The 22,936-nt window shown below is 55.7% G+C and overlaps 1 non-coding gene across 1 annotated transcript; it reads left to right on the forward strand.

Annotated features, from left to right (window-relative positions):
- The first annotated feature begins 17,406 nt into the window (after positions 1–17,406).
- On the forward strand, positions 17,407–17,559 carry LOC139603571 (5.8S ribosomal RNA). The gene has a single exon (XR_011683728.1). It is a non-coding gene; the product is annotated as a 5.8S ribosomal RNA (ribosomal RNA).
- The last annotated feature ends 5,377 nt before the right edge of the window (positions 17,560–22,936 follow it).

Below are 22,936 nucleotides of genomic sequence, written 5' to 3' on the forward strand. Positions count from 1 at the left end.
CTGGCTGGGCCGGTGCCGGGTGCAGGGAGCGCCCGGACGAGGGGCAGAGCCCACGCCGAGCCTTCCCTGCCACCGCTCCCCGCAGCTGCTGCAGGACGAGAGCCGAGCGGCCGAGCACCTGCACTGGGCCCTGCCACACCTGCAGAGCCCACAGAGGCCCCTACGAGAGGCGGCCGTCAGGTTCCTCGGTGAGCCAGCAGCCCGGCGCCCCTCCCCGCCTCCCGGCCCGGCCGCTGACCCGGCTACAGCGGGAGCCGCGCCCGGGCCGCTGCAGCCCCGCCCGCCCTGGGCGCTGCCGCCGCCCTCCTGCAGCCGTGCCCTCGGCCGGCAGCGTGCGGCAGGGGCCCGGCACGAGCCCTGCCCGGCAGGAGGGCGTGTGGCCACAGGGCTGGCAGCGCCCGTGTTGGGCAGCTGTGCCGCCTGGTGCTGCCACATGCTCTGTCTTGCCAGGGGTGGCCGGAGTGCTCATGATGGGGCAGAAGGAGGAGCTCCAGGTCCTCAGTCAGGGTGAGTCAGGGCAGCTGCGTGGCAGCGAGTACCGCCCGGGGGAGGGGGGGAGCAGCTGCAAATCCCGGCCCCGCAGCTACAATCCGTCACCGGGCTGCCCAGGGCTCTGCTCCCTGTGCACACCAGGGGCAGCGGGGGCACAGCCCGGAGACCATTTGGGGACACGTGGCGGATCCATGGCCAGCACCTTCCACCCAAAGCCCTTGTCTCCCGCTCCCTCCTGGCCATGGCGAGAGCCGGCCGGCATGGCCCTGGCAGGAGGCTTGCCTGGGATTCCCTCCATTTGCCTTCTGACCGTGGCTCTGTTCCTCTCTCTTCCAGCTCTTCAAGCCCTTAGGGAAGACGAGAGCCCATCCTACATGAACACATGGATTCAGATGAAATTCCAAAGAAGATCTGCAGAACTTTGTTTGTCTCCTGGACCAGATGTACCTGTACCGGCCTCCTTCGATGATTTCCAGTTGGGACCGCCTGCAGCTCCAGGCACGGCTCTGGCTGCTCTCAGCTGAGCCTGTGCCAAGCTCCAGCAGCTCCTGCCATCTGTCTCCCTGTTGGCAGCTCGTTCCCTGCAGCCCTCAGGCCCTGCCCATGCCCTTTTTTTACCTCCCAGCTCAGCCCTTCGCTTCACTTTCCCTTAATAAACTGTTTGTGTTTTTCACTTTACCCGCGTCTCCGTGCAGCTGAAGCGGCGCGAAACCTGAGCCTGGGGACACGCAGGGCCCTGCTGCCGTTCTCCTCCCCACTGTGTTCCGTGCACGGGCAGAGAGGAACAAGGGCAGCTCAGGCTGCAAAGGTCCCTGTCCCGCTGCTCCAGCTGCACAGCGGCGTGGAGGTAAAGGGCGTGCTGAGCACGCTGAAGGGGAAAAGGACTCCAGGTTTTAGAAGAGCCAACTCCAAACCCAGCCATGAGGGATTCCAGTGCAGGCATCCGCTGAGGGCACAGGAGCTTGTAATGGCGGAAGTTTCCACCAAGAGCTTCCTGAAAGCACAGCGATGCTCCATCCCTACACAGGGACAGGAAGAGTGCAGGACAAGAGACCACCGTGGCCTAGCAGTGAGCTTTGGGTGTGCCGTAAAGCAAAAGAAGCAGCAGCGGCAGTGGAGTGGCTGCGAGTCGGGGGCGCGACCGTCCCAGCGGCCACAGAAGAAGGAGTCAGAACTCTTCAGTTCTTGCTCTCAAGGTTGTTTATTGTTTCTTATCTATAAATTCTTTCTTCTGGCCTGCCGAGGTCTGCTCAACAGGACAGACAGAGGCACACTGACACCCTCAGTGTGGTGTTATCTTTTATACTAAAAACTACATGTACAATATTTATTATAACTTCCCAATACCTATCACCTATGTTAGACAGTGAGCTTCTACTCTAAACCAATCTAAAAATGCCACCATCACAGCAGAAGTTGGAGACCAAGAAGAAGAAGGAGAAAGACTGGACAACACCCAGATTCCTCCATCTTGCCTCCTGAACCCCCATTCTAAAAATTCCCAAAAATCTATTTTTCACCCCATGACTAACTATTATTCTACTTACAATTTCATGGCCTGCAGATCTTCATATAAGGTTGGTATTTTTTTCCATGGGTCAAAATCAAAGTCACAGGGGACTTGGGCTCTGTGCCAAGGTCTCTGAGCCCCCTGGGCAGGGGCTGGAGCCCTCCAGGGCAGCCTGAGGAATTTCCTGGGTTCTGACACTTACCAGTAACTCTGTGTGGGGATTTGCATCCCTTGTCAATAAGCCAAAGGAAAACAATTTAAATGATGCCTTCACTTAGGCCAGGGATCTTGCCTCGAGTCCCTGAAGGTCTAAAGTTGATTTTCTCCCTGAAAATTCCTCAGTGCTGGCTGGAGATCTGTGGATTCATTGAAGCTCTAGGCTGATCTTCTGGCTGGCTCTCCAATTTACTGCCACAAAATCTCCAAAATACTGGAACAAGACTCCTTAACACTAATTTGGTTTAAAAAGGCATAATTTATTCCGGCCTGAGGTCACACAAAGGATACTCCTAACCATTCGTGCACACATGATTTTACAAGTAAGCAATTTACATATTACAATTTACCCATTACCATCAAGCCCAGATTCAGTCCTTGTTTTGTCTATTCCTACATTCTTGAGCCGGATGTCTTCTTCTCTTCCAACTGTTCTTGCTGGGAAAAGCAGTTTTTGTGTGCCTTGTTTCTCTGTTCACAGGCACAGTAAAAACTAAATTAATCCCTTTGCTGTCACATAGCATGGAAGCCTCTCTCCAGCTTCCTTCCCTGAGCCCTCCTGCTCCTGCAGAACCACCCTGATAATGGATCTCCGTGTGCTGGACATGGTGGCTGTCACCTTGACGTGGCCAACACTCACCTGGACGGGCTCCTGGCAGGTGTCCAGGGTGACGTGGCAGCACGCAGTGGTCCCGTTGGTGGTGAAGGACGTCCTCATCTGGGACAGGCGGTGGTAGGTGTCCTCCAACCTGCCCAGGTGAGCTTTGAGCAGGGACAGCTCCAGGCCCAGCTCCATGGCAAAGCCATTGTAGTCCAGGGGGTTGGAGAAGAAGATGGCCACGGTGAAGGTGGGGGCCTCATAGCCCAGGACTCCACAAGAGCCGCGGAACAGGGGCTGGAGAACTGGCAGGTGTCAGAGGAGCCTGGGGGCACGCAGGGGCTGGGGGGGACGGAGCTGTGCCCGCTGTAGAAGTAGGTCCTGGGGAGGAGAAACGGGGCTGTGCCATCAGGGGAGGATGGTGAGACCACCAGTGTCACAGACATCTTATATGAACAATCCTTTCCTTGGGATTTTTCCTCCTGAGAAGCTGAGAGGCCTCAGGAACAAAATGTAAACATTGATTATCTGCTGCTGTGGAATGCAACAGGTGCATCTGTGATTGGTCTCATAGTGTTATTTCTTATTCATGGCCAATCACAGTCAGCTGGCTCAGACTCTCTATCTGAGACACAAGCTTTTGTTATTCATTCTTTCTTTTTCTATTCTTAGCTAGCCTTCTGATGAAATCCTTTCTTCTATTCTTTTAGTATAGTTTTAATATAATATATATCATAAAATACTAAATCAAGCCTTCTGAACCATGGAGTCAGATCCTCGTCTCTTCCCTCATCCTAAGACCCCTCTAAACACAGTCACACACCAGGAGATGCTGGTGGAGCAAGTGGTAGGTGGTGGAACCAGCAGGAGACAGTCTCAGCACCACTGGGAGGTGCTGGGAGCACTGGGAGACAAGTAGGAGATTGACCAAGCACTAGGAGATGCTCCTACCGTGGGATGATGACCCCACCCTGTGGTGGTGTTCACAGGGGTCTCAGGACGAGGCAAGAAATGAGAATGTTGTTTATGTTTTAGAAGGCTGATTTATTATTTTATGATATAGATTACATTTAAAGAAAATGATATATTAAAACTTACTAAAAGAAGAGAAGATTTCATCAGAAAGCTAGCAGAGAATAGAAAAGAATAGAATGATAATAAAATCTGGTGACTGACCAGAGTCTGAGACAGCTGGACTGTGATTAGTTATTAATTAAAAACAATTACATGAGACCAATCAAAGATGCACTTGTTGCATTCCACAGCAGCAAATAATTATTGTTTACATTTTGTTTTTGAAGTCTCTCAACTTCTCAAGAGAAAAAATCTTAACAAAAAGATTTTTCAGAAACTATGTCTGCGACACCACCCTGTCCTGGTTTGGAATGGGAGGAAAATTCAGGGAAGTGATGCAAAGCTTTTTGTGTAACTGACGGGCTGCTGAACCACTGAGAAGCTGGGCACAACTCTGTGAAACACACACATTAAAAACCAAAACCCCAAAAACTCTCTCTTTCCTTTCCAATCAACAAAACGCAGCAAACCCCAACCTCAACCCCCATCTCAACCAAACCAAGCCAAACAGTGTCACCGTGATATTTTATGGAATATTCCTTCACCAGGATTTCTTCTCCTGGGAAGCTGGGAAGCTTCAGCTTCTCCCTGTTTTGCTGCTTTGGAATGTGATTTGGAGGATTGTTTACCAGCATGGGAATTGTTTTAATTTAATCACCAATCCCAGTCCAGGTGTGTCAGGACTCTGGTCAGTCACAGGTTTTTATTATTCATTCTTTTCCAGCCTTCTGATGTATCCTTTCTCTTTCTTTAGTGTAGTTTTAGTATATAATTTCTTTTAATATAATATTGAGGGAACCCAGGAAATTCCTCTGGCTGCCCTGGAGGGCTCCAGCCCCTGCCCAGGGGGCTCAGAGACCTTGGCACAGAGCCCAAGACCCCTGTGCCTTTGATTTAGCCCTTGAAAAAACAATTACCCACCTTTATAGGAAGAATTACAAGTCAGGAAAGTTTAAGTAGAATAATAGTTAGTTTATCATGGGGTGAAAAATAGATTTTTGAGATTTTTAGAATGGGGGCTCGAAGTCCAAAGATAGAAGAATTTAAGTGCTCCTTGTCCTTCTTTCCTTCCTTCCTCCTTTCCTCCCTTCCTCCCTTCCTTCCTCTTTTAAGTGATGTTGGCATTTTTAGATTAGTTTAGAGTAAAAACTCACTGTCTAACATAGGTGATAAGTATTGAGAAGTTATTGTCAATAGTGTACACATAGTTTTTAGTATAAAAAGATAACACCACACAGTTCCCCATGGTCCCTCACAGGCCCCTCATGGCTCCCTCACAGTTGCCCAAGACCCCTCACAGCCCCTCACTGTGGATGCCATGGCACAGAGAGAGAGAAACAGCAAGTGTTTCTCACAGCAGCTTGTGAGAATTATTAGCAAGTTGTAAGAATGTGAGAACTTCAGTATAAACAATCTGCAGGTGGTGTTCTTCTACTTCATCTTTCTCTTCTTCTCAAGGACGGTGTCTAAAGAATGTTTTTGTTAACGAGCCAATCAAACAGAATATATCGTATCACTCTATAAAAACCGCACGGTTCTCTTGAATTAAACCTTCTTTTAGTCTTTCTGCAATACTGCCTCCTGCCTGTTCCTGTGTCATTCTGGGCGCAAGAGTGACACCTCACGGCCCTTCATGGCCCCTCAGGGCCCCTCACAGCTCAAGGCTCTTCACGGCCCCTGAGCCGCCTCCGGCCTCGCCATTGGCGCCGCTCTTTGCTGCTGGCCAATGGCGGCCCGAGTCTGCAGTGACGTCACCGCTCGCCGGGCAAAGGAAGGCCTGGGCCTGAGGTGCCCCGGGCTGGCTGGGAATGGGGTCCGGGGGTCCCCGGGCTCATGGAAACGGGGGATCCAGGGGCTGGGAGAGGAGGATACCCGTGAAAGGGGGTGCAGGGGGTCCTGCAGCTGGGGAAGGAGATGCGAAGGGTCCCAGTGCCCAGGAATGGACATTCAAGGGGGTCCCCGGGGGGCTCCCCAAAGCCCCTCCCAGGGGGCAGCAGGAGCTGGCTCAGGAGCTCTGGGCAGAGAAAAGGGGGTGACCCCGGCTTGGGGGGGACATGGGGGACTCACACACGCTCCCGGGGGGACACGACCCCCGGGGACCCCCCCTCACCTTGTCCCGCAGGGGAGGCCGAGCCCCAGCCCAGGCAGACAAAGCCCCCGAGCCCCGGCAGCATCTTGGGGGCCGGGAGGGGCAGGATCCGGGAAAGGGCGGCGGCTGCCGGGTTCCGCGGCTGCCTGGAAACCACGAAGGCGGCGGCAGCGTCTGTGACAGCGGCGCGGCCTCAGTTGCCTGAGAACGCGGCCCTGGCTGCTTGTGCGCAGCCTGGGCTCCTGCAGGCGGCTTCACCGGGCCATTCGCCAGGGGAATTGTTCGCGGAGCATTGGCCTCTGCAAAGTTCCTGAGCGTGCAGAGCATTGGCCTCTGCAAGGAGTTCATCAGCGTGCAGAGCATTGGCCTCTGCAGAAAGTTCCTGAATTTCCTTTGGAGGTAAAGATTGACTCAAGTTGAACATTTTGCACTCTGCACTCTGAGAGAGAATGCCAAAGGGAAATACAGGATGGGATAATGCCCGTCTTCTGGTGCAGCAGTTCAGTGGTCTGCACTGCCACAGACATGCTTTATGAAAAATCCTTTGGGTTTTTTCACCTGAGAAGCTGAGAGAGCTCAGGAACAAAATGTAAACAATGGTTATCTGCTGCTGTGGAATGCAACAGGTGCATCTGTGATTGGTCTCCTAGAGTTGTTTCTAATTAATGGCCACTCACATTCAGCTGGCTTGGACTCTCTGTCTGAGACACAAGCTTTTGTTATTCATTCTTTCTTTTTCTATTCTTAGCTAGCCTTCTGATGAAATCCTTTCTTCTATTCTTTTAGTATAATTTTAATAGAATATATATCATAAAATAATAAATCAAGAGTCAGATGAGTGAATCCTCATCTCTTCCCTCATCCTAAGACCCCTGTGAACACCACCACAATGCACAGCTTAGTGGATGAACAATATATGCTCTACTGATTGTGCTTTTTTTTTTTGCACTGAAGGAATGCAACATTTTCTAAATGTACTGGTCTATACTTTTTTTTCCCGTCTAGTGGTTGCTTAAAGTGCTTAAAGGTGAATGAGGTCTGTTCAAGTTTCATCAAGTTTCAGTGGGTTGTTATCATCTGGTTATTACAATTATTAGAGAGAGGCCTGTGAATTGAGGTGCAAATGAGACCATATGCCAAAATCAATAGTCTGGATTTTATGTAACAGTAAATAGGAGGAAGAGAGAGAGAAAGGAAAAGAAAAAGAAGTGGGGGAGTGGTGGGCGGGGGATGGGGAGTTGGGAAGAAGGGGAAGAAGGAGAGTGACAGAGACAGATGAAGTGAAAAACATCACCATTCCATGGATCCCATTGGCATACCATCAAATCCTCTTCTTGTCTTCTCTGTGGTGAGGTCTCGCAAAACGTAAGACTCCAATGGATTCATGCAGATTTGGGCAAGGTGGGACCTCCCAGGTGCCTCCCTGGGGTGGGGCAAGTTGGACTCTGTCTATTGCTACTTTCAAATAATAGAAAATCTTTAGCATCTGTCTGTCCTTTGAGTCTGCCATCAATTGGCTTCTGGATTTTCAGATCTGTTGTGTTACTTTGCGTGCCCTGCAGTCGTCTGGTGCAAGGCCTCAGGAATGGGTCTGGGGGCACTGTGGAGGTCTTGGATGGGAGGTTTGTGTGCAAACCTGGCCTCAGCAGACGAGTCTGTGGCTATGACTTGCCCACCTTGAAGCCAGACAGAGCTGATTTTCAGGACAGCTGCTGGGTTTGGCTTTGTTGTGGATAGGTTTTTCTCTGCAGCCTTGTTTACTTCTCCCCAGCCCTGAGCTACTGGGACAATAGTGTCACCTTTGTCTTGTCTCAAGTTCCCTTCGGCAGCTTAACTCACAGTGCCAAGTTCCAGTCCAGAGGCATTTTCAGGGAAGGGTGGGCTTGGGTGGTCGCAGCCTCTTTATACAGTTTTGTCCCAATGGGCAGAAAGTCCTTTATAACAAGTTTTAAGCCATTAGCCATAACATTCCAGTCTCTCCCAAGTCCTGAGGAGCAGCTGAGAGATCAGGGGTGCTTTAGCCAAAAGAAGAGGATATCCACTCTAGCTATTTTAAAGTAATATTTAAACTGCAGCTTTGTCTGTTCTAACTATTGCTAATGTTCAGATTTTTAGCTCCAGGTTTCAGTATGATCCATCTTTGAATTGCACAAGGCAGCCCTATAGTTCAAATAAAGTCCAACTAGAGGCCTAACATACTAGCTACTTACACCAAACAAGCACTTAGCTACTTTCAAATCATAGAAAATGTTTAGCACCAGTATATATGCCTTGAATCTGCCATGAATTGGGTTCTGGATTTTCAGAGTTCCATGGTTGCTTCTTCCAGTTTTGTTGAGGCATTGTCACTCATCTGGGAGATCCTGCCTTCAAAATGGGTTCTGCATTCCCAAAGAAGACCTCGACACCTCGTCTTTTGTCAAGGGAAAGACTGACATCTTTCACTTTAAGTACCCACTGGGCTGTGTTAAGGCTGCAAACTGCCCTGGTGTCCCTGCTCTCCCTGCCCCTGCTTTAGTGCAAGCAAGAAAATGCTTTAAGTAGGTAATAAGCAGAAATATTCTAGTAAGGCTACGAAACGCAAGTAATAAACGACACAATTATGAAGGTTTCTTTTTAGGTGAACAGAGAAGGGGAATTGTGGGAAATCACAAAATTAGAGGGTTTTGAGAAAGCTGCAAAAGACAAGCCTCAGATACAGTAGAACTGTGATTAGAGCTAAGCAGCTGCCATGAGATAGGTCAGCAGAACAATTATTTAAAAAGTAGAAAAGCAAGGACAAATAGAAGAATGGTCTGTGTATTAACGCTTCTCTAGAATAACTCCCTAAGCCACAGAAAAGTTTATCTAGCAAGATATTAGGAGGGTTAAAGCTTAATAATGGAGCTCTGTGCATTGTGCTTTAAGGCTTACAAGCAGGTATTGTATTCAAAATAATCAAGCATTGTTTGAACCAAAGGTACGAGTGCTTATAGTGGTTGGATGGAACTACTGTCAATGTGCTTTTGCTTTGTATGATTGGTCAAGAAACTTATAAAGGAAGTTGTAACATTAAGTTCTTGGTCTGCTGCCTGGGATGTGAGCTGGTGGCATCTTCCCATTTTCATAATCATGTAATGAGAGTGATGCTGGAAAATAAAACAGCTCAAGGCAGTTCCACAGCAGTCCTGTCCCATTTGTGATTTGTAAATAGCCCCCTGCTGGTGTCAAGACCAAGCTGCCCTTGGGCACCTGAGCATGTTGAGGGGGAAGCTCAAACTCTGCCCAAAGCCCAGTGAGACAGGGCTGGTCCCAGCTGGAAGAGCTTCCAAAGCAGCTGTTCTCTCTCAGCTCCTGTGTGGGCACGGATCCAGCTCTGCAGACACAGTGTACAGCAAAGCAAGTTATCTGCTGCAGCATGTCCAGAAGAAAATGTCTCAGCACCTTTGTGTCCCAGATATCTTGTATGAAAAATCCTTTCCTTAGGATTTTTCCTCCTGAGAAGCTGAGAAGCCTCAGGAAAAAAATGTAAACAATGATTATCTGCTGCTGTGGAATGCAACAGGTGGATCTTGGATTGGCCCATGTTGGATGTTGGTAATTAATGGCCAATCACAGCCCAACTGGCTCAGACAGAGAGTCCAGGCCAGAAGCCTTTGCTATCATTCCTTCCTCTTCTATTCTTAGCTAGCCTTCTGATGAAATCCTTTCTTCAATTCTTTTAGTGTAGTTTTAATATATTATATATCACAAAATAATAAATCAAGCCTGCTGAACCATGGAGTCAGATCCTCATCTCTTCCCTCATCGTAAGACCCCTGTGAACACCATCACACCTTTGTTCTGCAGGATGGTGGAAATCTTCCTGTGCTGGGAATTGTCCCCTGATTTTGGTTTACCATGTGTTGATGGTATCTCTCCCAAAGGAGTTGGCTTCTCTTGAAAGCTCTGGATTGGTAGGAATCTTGAGGGCTGTACAGTTCTTACCTGCTCCCTGGAGCCAGGGCCACAAAGGTCCCTTGGTGTCTGGAGCTCACTTGACTGAAGATGCCCCAGTGCTGAGGCTCTGTCCAGGAGATCCCTCTGTTTTCTTCTCTGCAGGGGTCTGTGAGCCCAGAGAGAGAAAACAAATGCTAATTCACAGAGAGAACTACAACTTGGACACATTCCTGTGCTCCTCACTCTTGGTACAAGGTTCCTTTCTTGCCTCTCTTGGACTCACCCAGCAGTGATATCTCCTTGCTGTGAGTTCTCAGTGCTGTACAGGGATGGAGTCAGGGCAGTTCTGAGAGCTCGTCCCCCTTCTTTGAAAAGGTCACTGCCTCAATCCAATGAACCTAAAGAGGAAAGAAATGCCCAAAGAGCAGAAATCCCCAACCATGTCACATGCAATCACGGAGAAGCTGATGGGACAGAGCCATGTGGTTGGAGTATGTGTATTGCACTCTGTATTGTTAATTTCTTGGTGCTGAGAATTTTAGCAAGCAACTTCCAGGGCTTCCAGGACTGTCCTGGACAATGTGATCACAAATTGTTCACCAGTGCCACTTGCTCAAGAAAAGCCTTTCTGAACAAGCCCAACTCTGAGGCTCTAGCTGGTTTATTTTTGCCTTTCCGCTGCTTCCCTCTAAGTTCCTGTGGCAGAAGTTTCTCAACATGAAGAAGAAGGCCAGCACTGGTGGGAGTTTTCTACCCAGAATTGGCCCATGTGTAGAGCTGGGGAAGACTGGTCCAAAGGTAGCCTTTTCCTGCTCTTCTCCTTTCTGTTTGATGGGAAGTTTGAAGAGGGTGTGTGCTTGTGACAGGCTTGCCTCCAGCAAAAGACCTCAGTGTGCAGGTGCTGTTGTCATTGCAAGCTGCTGTTAGAGGTGGGCTGGGAGTCCTGATCTGCACTAAGCCAACACAAATAAGCTCTGCTGAAGCTGCCTAAGTGTAGCTGCCATTGCTGAAACAATGGGGGGAAGGCTGGGGACACAAAGGCACAGCATTGCCATGTGCCATTCTCCTGCTGAAGGAGCCACTTCTTGCTTTGGTGTGGTCACCATCAAATGCTCGGGGTCACAGGATTCCCTCTGGAGTGGCAGCGTTGGCCTTGGAAGGCCGAGGACCTGCAGGAATGACTTCAGCTTTAACAAAACAAATTGCCTTTATGCTTTGGGCTGGAACAATGTGTTGGAGCCTGAGGGGGTGTTAGATTTTGCAGGCTGCCAGATGTACAGGGGAGTGGCCCTGGGCAGAGGGGAATGGATGTGCTTTATCTGGATCAGTGCCTTCTTGGAGGTGTGTTTAAAGCTGCTTTTCTGGCAGGACTGGCTCAGTAGAAAGCACAGTCCCAACGGGTAGGTGACTGAGGTGGGCTGTTGTTATGAATGAGGTCCCTATGGGTCTAATTTAATAAACCAACATTAGAATTGAGCAGCAATTTTAATTGAGCAGCAATTTTATATGAAATCATGCAATCAAATATAATCAAGCAGATACAAAATAATTTGGCAGTGGTTTGGATAAAGCATAAGCAAAACCAGTCAGGATACAGGGGGGTTTTCTCACCCTGCCTCCCATTCAAATGATAAAGAATCCAAAGACAACTTATAGACTGGATGCTAATACATATTCATCAATAATTTTCTGTCAATCTCCTCCTATTTTTGATTCTTGAAATCTATGTCACTGTACTGCACAGTACATGCTCTGCTTGTTTCTAAGGGGTCTTTTGGTTTTGGTGGTCACTTCCCACAAAGGCTTCTCCTCATCATCACTGTCCTTTGAACAACCCCACAAGCTGCACATGCACCCCAAGTCTTGTGTTATAGAAGCCAGCATTATATTCCAAAAAGAAGCCTTATGATTTCATCGATACCTGGAATCATCCCAATTTTGTCCATTTCAAGGCTGATTCTTTAATTATCCTGAGGCCTATTGCCTTTTGGGATGTTACTTATCTCAAACTACATCCTGCATCCTGTTTCCTCATGAACATCTGAAAACATCTGTTTTGTGTCACTAATTTCATATCCTTTTCCTCGATTACTTTTTAAGAAATATTTTCTAAAATATTTAAAATATAGTTACAATTGTTAGCAGGAATCAGATTCATCTATCACACTGTTGAGCAAGAAATTGGCAGCAAGAGCCATGTAAGACACTGGTTAAGGATTGCCCAGACAGAGCAGGGGAGAGTTTTTTCCAGGCAATGCCTGTGCTCCAGAATCATTTGCTGTTGTTTTGGGCCCGTGGCTCCGCCTCGGCGGCGGCGGTGGTCCCCAGCTTGCGTTGTTGAAGCCATCCCCCTTCCTTGGCCTTAAGCCGGGGACCCGTGTTGTGGTGGGCAGAATTTTTTGGCCCAGTTTTTTTTTTTTTTTTATGGGCCCGGCACCTGACGGAGAGCCCCCCCAGACTGGTCCTGGGCGAGGCGGTGGCGCCTCGCCAACCTCGGTTGTGGCCGGATCGACTGAGCCGCTTATGCCGGGCGGGGCCGGGTTTTCCGCGCCGGGTCCATTGCTTTTTGTTGAGGCAGGTGGAGTTGGGGGGTGCCCGCCAGGCCTCCGTGGGCCTTTTTATTTTTTTCTCGTGGCCCTAAGCCACGGCACCAAGAAGCGTTGCGACGAAGGCGCGAGCGGGATGCCGGTGGGTCCGTCGTGGGGGGATAGTGAGGCCCCCCGTCCCCGCCCCGGGTCCCCGGCCCCGCGGCCCCCGTGGCTAGCACGGGTTGTTGCAAACATGCGTCCGTGTGCCTTTTCCGTCGTGCTGTCCCCTGGCTTTTTTTTCCAGAAGGGAAAGCCGACCGCCACGAGGCTGGGTGAAAGCTGGTGGCCCATGGCGCCAAGTTGGTGGAACTTTTTCTCGCACACTCGGCCGGTTTCCCTGGGCCGGAAGGGGTGGGAGGGCCGCTGAATCCCCTCCTGGCCCGGCAGGGGCCGGTCCAGTCCCGTCATTGCCTAGCCTAAAGGGGAGCCGTTGTTGGCCGCGGATGGGTGGCGGCACCCCCCGCGCTCCTCTGCTGCCGCGAGTGATGCGATCCGCAGTTGGGCTGGGCGGCCGTCGCCATTGTCCCAGGACCGTGGCCGTGGGGCCCTGGTCACCGTTGGCGCAGCTCCTTCCCAGAGCCGTGCCTGATCGATGTGGCTTTTCAGGTGGCGTCGGAGAGGGCCCCCGGCAGGCCGGCTCTCCTTCCAAGGCTTCTCTGTCACGGGGAAGCCACGGTGGGGGGTCCGGTGCTCAGGCAGGGCGGTCTCCTTTCCAATTCACTTTCCGTCGCAGGCGATGTGTCACCCCTCCCGATGGCCTGGGGAAGGGCGTCTTTACTGTCCTGAGCTGTCTGACTGCTGCGTGGCCCCTCGAGCTTTCAGGTGTCTTTAGAAACCACGTGAGGTGCTGGTGCCGGCCCTGGTCCGGGTAGCGCCCATGTGGGTGCCGGCCGCAAGCAGTGCCGCGCGGCGGTGCGGCTGGAGCTGAGCCGCGAGAAGGGAGAGAGGCAGGAGAGAAAAGAGAGAGGGATAAAGTGCTCGAACCCGATACGGCGCGGGCGCGGGTGGAACAGAGCCCGGTCCGCGCGCTCCTTTGCCGTTCCGCCGCCTGCTGCAGAGCGAGCCGCCCCGGCTGTAAAGGGGCCTCGGTGTCTGGGCCGCGCCCGCCTTGTCGGGTCGCTGCCTCCTCTAGCACATCCGATGCTTTCCGTGTGGCCCGGTGGGGGGACGCGCCGGGACAGTGTTCGCTCCCTGTGAGCGGGGCCCCGCTTGGCCCAACCTCGCTGATGGCCGGTCGCTCACCCGCGACCTTTCGGCAGGCGGGTTTTTCTCAGCTTGTGTGGGGGGGCGGGTCAGCCCCGGCCGAGCCCTGTTCCGTGCACCACGCGCGTCCATTTTGAGCTCGAGGCCGAGTCTCGAACCGGGGCGCGGGCCCCTGGAAAAAAAAACGCGAGAGAGAGCGAGAGGAAGCCTCGTGCTCCATTCGAGTGGCGAAAAGCTGTGCAGCGGTCCCGGCTCCTTGCCCGCGGCGTCGCGGGAAGGGCCGGCCACTGGGGTCGGCTGTCACCAAGGGGCATCTCTCGCGCGTGGTGCCGTTCCCCGTCCCAGGCAATGCCGGGCCGTGATGTGGCCAGCCGCCGTCCCTGCCGCCGGCGCCTGTCACCGCCATGCCGCCGCCTGCTGCCATGTCTTTGTCCGCGATGCTGCTCCCGTGGGTCGGAGCAGAAAAAGGAGCCTGGGGCGGTCGGGATTTGGCGCGGGGCGAGTTCACCGGCAGGCCGGGCGCGTCCGGGCGCTCCGTCCAAGCGCTCGCGCGACGCTTCGCAGCGCCGCCGTGGGCGGCGGCTACATGGTTGATCCTGCCAGTAGCATATGCTTCTCTCAAAGCTTAAGCCATGCATGTCTAAGTACACATGGGAGGTACAGTGAAACTGCGAATGGCTCATGAAATCAGTTATGGTTCCTTTGGGCGCTCCTCTCCCGCTCCTTGCATAACTGTGGTAATTCTAGAGCTAATACATGCCGACGAGCGCCGACCTCCGGGGACGCGTGCATTTATCAGACCAAAACCAACCCGGGCCTGCCCAGCAGCTTTGGTGACTCTAGATAACCTCAAGCCGATCGCACGCCCCCGCAGCGGCGACGACCCATTTGAATGTCTGCCCTATCAACTTTCGATGGTACTGTCTGTGCCTACTATGATGACCCCAGCTGACTGGGAATCAGAGGGACCGGAGGCGCGTGGCACCTCCGGGCGCTGGGGGTCGGAAGCGGGAGAGGGGGAAAAAGCCACTCAGCGCGGCGAAGCGTGCCACGCGCGCCCACCACGGTGCGCACGGGCAGGGCTCTCCCCGCGCTACACCGCGCGTCATGGCCGGGCCTAGAAGCATGGCACGCTGGCCGCCGTAGCGGCGGCTTGCCCCCCGCCCCCCACACCAGCCCCCCCCACCCCGGTCTTGCACCGGTCTGCCACCAGTCCGTCCCCGCCGGAGAGCGGGGGCGCGGCCGCGGGCTCCTGAGCCTCTCACTGCCACGGCCAGCACCGCTGAATGCTGGTCGCCGGTGTGGCGCGTGTGGGCGCCATGGCACGGCCCGAGTTCTCCCGAGCTTGGCTCTCCTCGGTGTGCGCGCGAGAAAGCCACCCGGGTGCTGGGAGGGAGGGGTGATCGGCACGGCCCCTCCCGAAGGCGCGCCCGTCCCTTCCGTCACTGCTTCGCCCATCGAACGACGCCTGTCCATCCGGCCGTGGCACCTTTCGGCGGCCGAGGTGGAAAGGGCGAGGGAGCCGGGTGGCGTGTGCGCCTTCGGGGCTCGGAGCAGGCGGCTCCTCCAGCCCTTCCCGCACCGGGGAGCGGGGCTTTTGCCGGCTGGCAGAGTTCCCCGCTTTCGGGCTGAGTGGCCCCCTTCTCGTGTGTGGCAGAGGAACTCCAAGGGCCGAGGGCTCCGGGTGTTCCCGGCTGCGCTTCGTGCTGCGCGTGCACATGCGCACCTGAGGTGTGCTCAGTGGTCGGGCCCGTGTCCCCCGCGCTGGTGGGGCAGCCTGAGCCATGCCGGTCCTCTCGGTTGTGCAGCGCCTGGCTGCTGAGGGATACCCCGGGCCTCGAGAAGGACGTGGCGGTGGTGGCGGCAGATGTCGGGCGCGCCCCCGCCGGTGGACGCTCCCCCGAGGGCGGCAGCGGGGGAGGCAACCCGGCGGGGCCATGCAGGTCGTTTCCCTCGCCCCAGGGCAAGGTACCTAGTGCTCCGCGCCTCGGCGGTCCCCCCAGGTTTTTTCCCTCAGCGTCGTCAAATGCTGCGGGTTTGCCAAAAGGGGCCGGCCGGGCCGGGCGGTGGTTTAAAGACTTGGGCGGCTCGGCGTGGCCTGCCGTGGCAGCAGCGGTGCCGGCGGCGGTGGCAGCAGGCCTGCCACGCGGTGGCCATGTGGGGCGCCACAGAGGGGTGGGGAGCAGCTAATCCCGCCATCCCCTGCAGTGGTTGTCCCATCGTCACCAGCCGTAATCCTCCGTCGCCGTTGTTGTCCCTCCACAGGCCGCGGGGGTTAACCGTGCCGTGCCAGGGAGGGGCGCCCTGCCCCCCCCCCCCCCCCCCCCCCCCCCCGCAGCCCATCCTCGGCGGAGAGGCAGCGGCGCACTGTCAGCCGCGGGGGTCGACCTGCTCGCCTCGTCGTAACAGGCAACGCCGGCAGAGAGCGCGTTCTCTCTGCCCTTCCTCAGCCACGGGGTCGCGGCCACCTGGGCCCGCCCGCGCTCTCTCTCCTCGACCCGCTGCCGCAGTCTCTGGCACGCGCGGCGCTGCATCTGGCGCGTCCGGCGCCTCTCCTCCCCTCGACAGCCTTTTCTCCTTGAATGCCCACTGGCCACACCGTCGTCCGCCGGCCGTCCCCTGGCTCATCCGCCCGCTCACGGGGGGTGAGCGCTATGCGGGCCATCCAGCAGCCGAGGCCCGCGAGCGCGGGTGACCCCATGCCGAGCAGCGGTGGTGCCGCCGCTCGATGGGTGTCCCTCCCTGTGGGGATGGTCAGCCGGAAGGCGCCCGCCATCGCCCGGCCGCGGTCCCGTCCTGGGCCCCGCTTGTCGCGTCCTCCATCGCCCTTCCCAGCCGCATGTGGGCCGCAGGAAGGCATGCGGGGCGGCCACGGGGGCGCTTCTCCCTGCCCGGTCTCCGCGTGCAAACGAGGAGAGCGGGCGTTGCCCCCCGGCTCAGCACCATACCACCTTCCGCTGGGCGTGTGCCCGAGGGAAGGGGCCCTGGCGGTGCGACGTGGCGGCGGCGGTCCTGGGAGTGTGGCTATAGTGGCAATGGGGTCTGCTGTCCAGCCCGCCCCGGGCGCCGGTGACACTGGTTTCGGTCTCGGTGGCACCTGCCTGCAGGGCTGGCGGCGGGTGCATCCGCCAGTCGCTCGCCTGCCCGGCAGGGGAGCAGTCCCACGGGAGGGGTACCGGCGGGGGCTGGTTGTCGTTGCGTGCCATCTCAAGCCCGGGGGAAAGGCCGTGCTGTGGGGGAAGAGAAAAGCTGGCCGCACAGCGGCGCGGCGGCGCTCCGTGAGGCCCGCGGCGTCGGGGGCCGAGGGAGAGCCACTGTGTGCGGGGGCCGATGGCCGCACGCCCCCGGCTGCGAGCCATGTGTGTTGTGCGTGTCATCCCGTCAAAGCGAGAAGCGGGCGGGCCGCCGTGCCCTCCCGAGTTCCAGCGCGTCCTGCGTGGCACACCGCACGGAGGCCGGGCTGAGCCCGGGCGCCTGGGCCGCCTTTGAATGACGGCGTTGTGAGGTCAGCGTCTCCGCTCGCAGGGGGAGGCAGTCGGGGGCGCGGGCTCCCCCGCCTCTGGGCTGGCCATCGGAGTGTGGGTCTCCAGTTTTTTTTTTTTTCCCTTCCATTTCTGTGTGCTTCTATGGTCGAAGCCAGGCGCACGCCCATGCGTCCTCGGCGCCAGAGTAACAAAAAAAAGGGCCGCTCAGCGTGAGCGGTGCCCGAAAGGCAGACGAGTCTTAGCAGTGGATCGCTTGGCTCGTGCATCAATGAAGAACGCAGCCAGCTGTGAGAATTAATGTGAATTGCAGGACACATTGATCATCGACACTTCGAACGCACTTGTGGCCCCGGGTTCCTCCCAGGGCTACGCCTGTCTGAGCATCACTTGACAATCAATCGCCGTCTGGGGGCCACCCTGGCAGCGCAGCTGGGGTTGCCTCGCAGGCCGGTTGCCCGCGGTGGGCGGCGGTGGCGGTGGCAGCGGCGTCGTCCCACCGGTTCCCGGCGGGAAGGCAGTCAGGGGTTCGGCGAGGGAAACGTTTCCCTAGGTGGCCTCGATCCCTTCCCTGCGGCCCAGTGGGCGTCGTCGTCGTCACGGTCATTGTCGTCGTCCTCACCGCGCAGGGCCTTCGTCCCCCTAAATGCAGCGAGCTGCTGGGGCGGAGCTCGTCCTCGCTGGGACCGTGCCGCGGATGCGGTGGCGCAGCGGCCTGGGGACAGCGAGAGACGGCGTCGAAATGCGCCGCTGAGGGCCGAGATAAAGAGAGAGGAGGGCGAGAAGGGGAGGCGAGGCGCGGGCCTCGCCCCTGGCCTCCCCCCAGCGCGGGCAGCTGTCTGCGGGTGGGTACCGCGGCGGTACCGTGCCATGCTGCTGCACGCGAGAGCGCCGGGGACGGGGGTTCCGACCCCCTCCTCCCTTCGCCCGCCCCCTCCTCCTCTGTCGTGGTCTCGGGGCGCACCGAGGGGCGCCGTCACTCCTCTCTCTCTCCCCACCGAGGCCGTCGCGCGCGCCGCTGCCCGGCCAGTCCTCCCGCGCGGGGCCGTCTCTGCCGCGCTCCCTTTTTTGGTTCTCGTCTCCGGGATGGGGTTCTCCATCTCCTCATCGCTCGCTCGCGCGCGCTCTCTCTCTCCAGCTCCCTCCGGGAGCGTGGAGAAGAGGGGGGCGGGTGGCGTAGCAGGCGAGGGAGACAAGGCGGCCATCTCCGCGCACACCCCCGTCTGCGGCGTGGCCGAGCTTTGGGCTTACAACCTCAGATCAGACGTGGCGACCTGCTGAATTTAAGGATATTTGTCAGCGGAGGAAAAGAAACTAACAAGGATTCCCTCAGTCACAGCGAGCGAAGAGGGAAAAGCCCAGCGCCGAATCCCTGCCCCGCGGTGTGGCGCGGGACATGTGGCGTACAGAAGCCCCCCTCCCCGGCGGCGCTCTTGGGGGATCCAAGTCCTTGTGATCGAGGCTGCAGCCCGCGAACGGTGTAAGGCCGGTAGCGGCCCCCCGGCATGCCGGGCCCGGGGCTTCTCAAAGTTGGGTTGCTTGGGAATGCAGCCCAAAGCAGGTGGTAAACTCCATCTAAGGCTAAATACCGGCACAAGACCGATAGCCAACAAGTACCGTAAGGGAAAGTTGAAAAGAACTTTGAACAGAGAGTTCAAGAGGGCATGAAACCATTAAGAGGTAAACGGGTGGGGCCCACGCATTCTGCCCGGAGGATTCAACTCGGCGAGTTGCGGTCGGCCAGCGCGGGTTCGGTGGATCCTCGCCTCCGCCTCCCCTCCGTCCCCCGGGTGAACCCCATCCATGGGAGCGAGCCAGGGGGGGCGGGCCAGTGCGGGGACCACCCCACCCGGTCGGCGGCCGGCCCAGGCCGGGCACATTTCCTCCATGGCGGTGCGCCGTGCCCAGCTCCGGGTCGTCTGGGAAGGCCTCCGGCAGGCAGGTTGCCCGGCGCCGCGCAAGCGGTGGTGGGTGTTACGGCCCCCAGGCAGCAGGTCTTGCTGAATCCCGGGGCCGAGGGAGAGGACCGCCGCCGTGCCCTCCTCCCCCCCGTCAGTGGCGCCGGGGCAGGGGGCGTCACTTTCCCCCCCTCTCCCTCCTGGGGTGGGGGGGGGCGGGGGCGGTGTCCTTGCAGCGCGGCGTTTCGTGCGGGGGTGCGGGGGCTGGGCCTGCCGGCCCCTGGCGCTGCAGTCGACCGGGGTGAACTGTCCTCAGAATACCCCGACCGCGCGGCACCGCCAGGCCGAGCTTGATGGGCCTCACTCAGGCGCCCGGGGTCTGTGGCAATGTCGGCTACCCACCCAACCCGTCTTGAAACACAGACCAAGGAGTCTAGCACATGCACGAGTCAGGGGCCGTCGTTGAAAGCCCGCGGCGCAATGAAGGCGAGGTGGGATCCCGGGGCGCGTGTCGCGCCTGGACGAGGAGCTGCGTGTGGGTGAGTGCGCTCCGCGTGGCCCGCCCGGGCGCTGGGGCGCGTGCGTGGCGGCGACTCTAGACGTGTGCCGGGCCCTTCCCATGGATCGCCCCTGCTGCGGCGGGTGCCACCTGCCCCCGCCTCCGCCTGCCGTCCACCTTGCTGCAGCCGGAGCCCCAGCGGCGGCCGGTGCTGTCTTCGTCGCACGCCACCGCCCCGTCGGTTCCTGCCAGCGGGGTCCCCAGAGCACACGGCCGGTGCGCGCGCGGCCATGGTCAGCGTCGGCCAAGCGGTTTGCGTGGGGGAAGGTCCCCGGGGGGGTCCCCCGGGCCAGCGCCCTGCCTCGGCCGGTGCCTAGCAGCCGGCTTAGAACTGGTGCAGACCAGGGGAATCCGACTGCTTAATTAAAACAAAGCATCGCGAAGGCCTGAGGCGGGTGTTGACGCGATGTGATTTCTGCCCAGTGCTCTGAATGTCAAAGTGAAGAAATTCAATGAAGCGCGGGTAAACGGCGGGAGTAACTATGACTCTCTTAATGGTTGCCAAATGTGTCGTCATCTAATTATGATGTGCATGAGGGCTGGAGAAGGTCTAATTACAACTGGGCATAGCTGCAGAGATCGCACCTCCTCGTGGTCCCACTGGTAAGCCCTTAACAGGGTGACTAAGTCGATCTCTGCCCCAGTCTGGGAGCCATTGGGACTCACCAGCCCAACAGTTCCTTCCAAATTTCGGTGAAACAAGTTTCTCGGTCTAAATCGTTAGGCTTACTACCTGAAACCTGGCCCCCCGGTCGGACAGGGGCGACGGGTTTGGAGGTGGGCTGACCACCCAATCCATTCCCGATGTTGGATCCGGTCATGACTCAGCTATTCCAAATCCAAATCCGTTCCTCGGAGGAGGAAACTGGGGGCGGCCGTTCCACCTTACTAGGGTATCGGTGGGCACTCAGACCTCCCGAGATGATTTTGTAACATCTACAACCACCAAATTGACAGAAAATGAATTGGGCTTGCTGGTGAATTTTTCTTTAGAACTGTATAGGTCAGATCTGCAGGAGCATGTACAAGGGGTGGTTAATTTTTCTGTTAATGGGGGGGTGTTGAATGGGTTTCCTGAGGTGTATGAACAGCCTACACCACAACTGAGTGAGGGGGACGACTTAAATTCTAGTCCCCCTAAGGACGATGATCAGAATGTACTTGAGAAAGGAGGCAGTGGGAAGGGGGAAGAGGGTACACCAGAGGCATTGCCTCCAGTGCCTGAGGTCCGCAGTGAACAAGCACCGGATGACATGGTGAAGGTGACTGTTCCTGACAAAAATCCACCATGTCCTTGCTGTGGTACCCAGGTCAACTCGATGTTGGCCCTAATTGAACACCTTAAGGGGTCTCACGGGAGGAAGAGTGTGTGCTTTCGGTGTGCCTAGTGTGGGAGGGAGGATTTTAACCATCACAGTACTGTCTGTCATTTTGCAAAGTGCAAGGGTCCGAAGGATGCGGGACCTCCAGTGGGAGAGTGGATATGTGAGGTATGCAGTAGAGATTTTATGACTAAAATTGGCCTAGGACAACACAAAAGATTGGCACATCCACTGGTTAGAAACCAGGAGAGGATTGATGCTTTCCAACCAAAAGAAACATCAAACCGAGGAGCCCACAAAAGATGCTGGACAAAGGAGGAGGAAGAGCTACTTGTCAAGCTGCAGGTACAGTTCGAGAGTCACAAAAACATTAATAAGCTCATATCGGAACACTTAACAACCAAAACAGCTAAGCAGATTAGTGATAAAAGGAGAATACTGCTCAGGAAGAATTGAGTGGGTGGGGGAGCAGCTGGGAACTTGAAATCAGAACCTGGGTCAAGTCATCAATCCCAGGCAGGAACTGTGAACAATGGACTTGGGGGGAACCACCAGCCGAGAGGACCAGCTGCTGGGAAGGGAACAATAGAGACATCTGGACACCACCTTGATAGGGATAATGGTCCCTGGGAAACCGTTGGCCAGCAGAGGGCGGGGTGACTGCAGGCTCATTATCAGAAAAGGATCAAAGAACATTTATCAGATGGGACAATTAACAACTTCCCCAGAGCATTTGAACAGTTATTAGAAGGCCAAAAGGTGCGACCACTGCTCAATCAGACAGCACAGGACTGCTTTGGTTGCCTGGAATCAGTGAGCCAAATAAGAACAGCACTCCGGGGGAAAGCAAAAAGGAAACTCGGGAGGAGCAGCCAAGAAAACAGTTTCAGAAGTGGATGAAGGACAGAGCGATCAAAAGAGGTAACTACCTCCGCTTTCAGCGTTTATTCCATCTAGATGGGGAAATTAGCGAAGATCATTTTGGACGACATCGAATGTCTGTCCTGCGATGTATCACCCAGTGAAATTTATTCGGTATTCAAGGCCAGATGGGAAACACCTGGACAGTTTGGTGTGAGACTTGAGAGTCTTTGGAGACTTTGAAATTAAAGGGAAGGCCCACCATAAGGCCTTCAGGGACTTAATTACGGCCAAAGAAATTGAAAAGAACGTGCGGGAAATGAGCAAGGGCTCGGCGCCAGGTCCAGATGGGATTGCCCTTGGGAACATCAGGAAGATGGATCCTGGGTATGCCTGGACTGCTGAGCTCTTCGACCTGTGGTTAACATCTGGTGACATCCCAGACATGGTGAGGGGATGCAGGACTGTTTTGATCCCCAAATTGACAAAACCAGAGTGCCTAAAAGACATCAACAACTGGAGACCCATCACAATTGGTTCCATCTTGCTGAGGCTGTTCTCCAGGATCGTGACGGCGAGGATGACTAAGGCGTGCCCCCTCAACCCAAGGCAGAGAGGTTTCATCAGTGCGGCGGGATGTTCTGAGAACCTGAAGCTCCTGCAAACTATAATTCAGACTGCCAAAAATGAACATAGACCACTGGGTGTTATATTCGTGGACATTGCTAAGGCTTTTGACACCGTGAGCCACCAGCACATCTTACACGTTTTACAGCAACGGAGAGTGGATCCCCACATCGTCGGACTGGTGGACAATATGTACAAGGACATCAGTACGTATGTCACCGTCAAGAAGAACACGCACAGGGACAAAATCCAGATCCAGGTTGGAGTGAAGCAGGGTGATCCGCTGTCACCCCTTCTATTCAATCTGGCAATGGACCCCCTGTTGTGCAAGCTGGAAGAGAGTGGCAAAGGATTCCATCGTGGAGAGCGTACGATAACTGCCATGGCATTCGCTGATGATCTGGTCTTGTTGAGCGACTCCTGGGAGAACATGAACGTGAACATCAAGATACTAGAGACCTTTTGCGATCTCACAGGTCTCAAAACGCAGGGACAAAAG

Source organism: Agelaius tricolor, unplaced genomic scaffold (assembly GCF_023055355.1).
Source record: "Agelaius tricolor isolate 1412-34295 unplaced genomic scaffold, bAgeTri1.0.p SCAF_39, whole genome shotgun sequence".
In the NCBI taxonomy this organism is placed as follows: Eukaryota; Metazoa; Chordata; class Aves; order Passeriformes; family Icteridae; genus Agelaius; species Agelaius tricolor.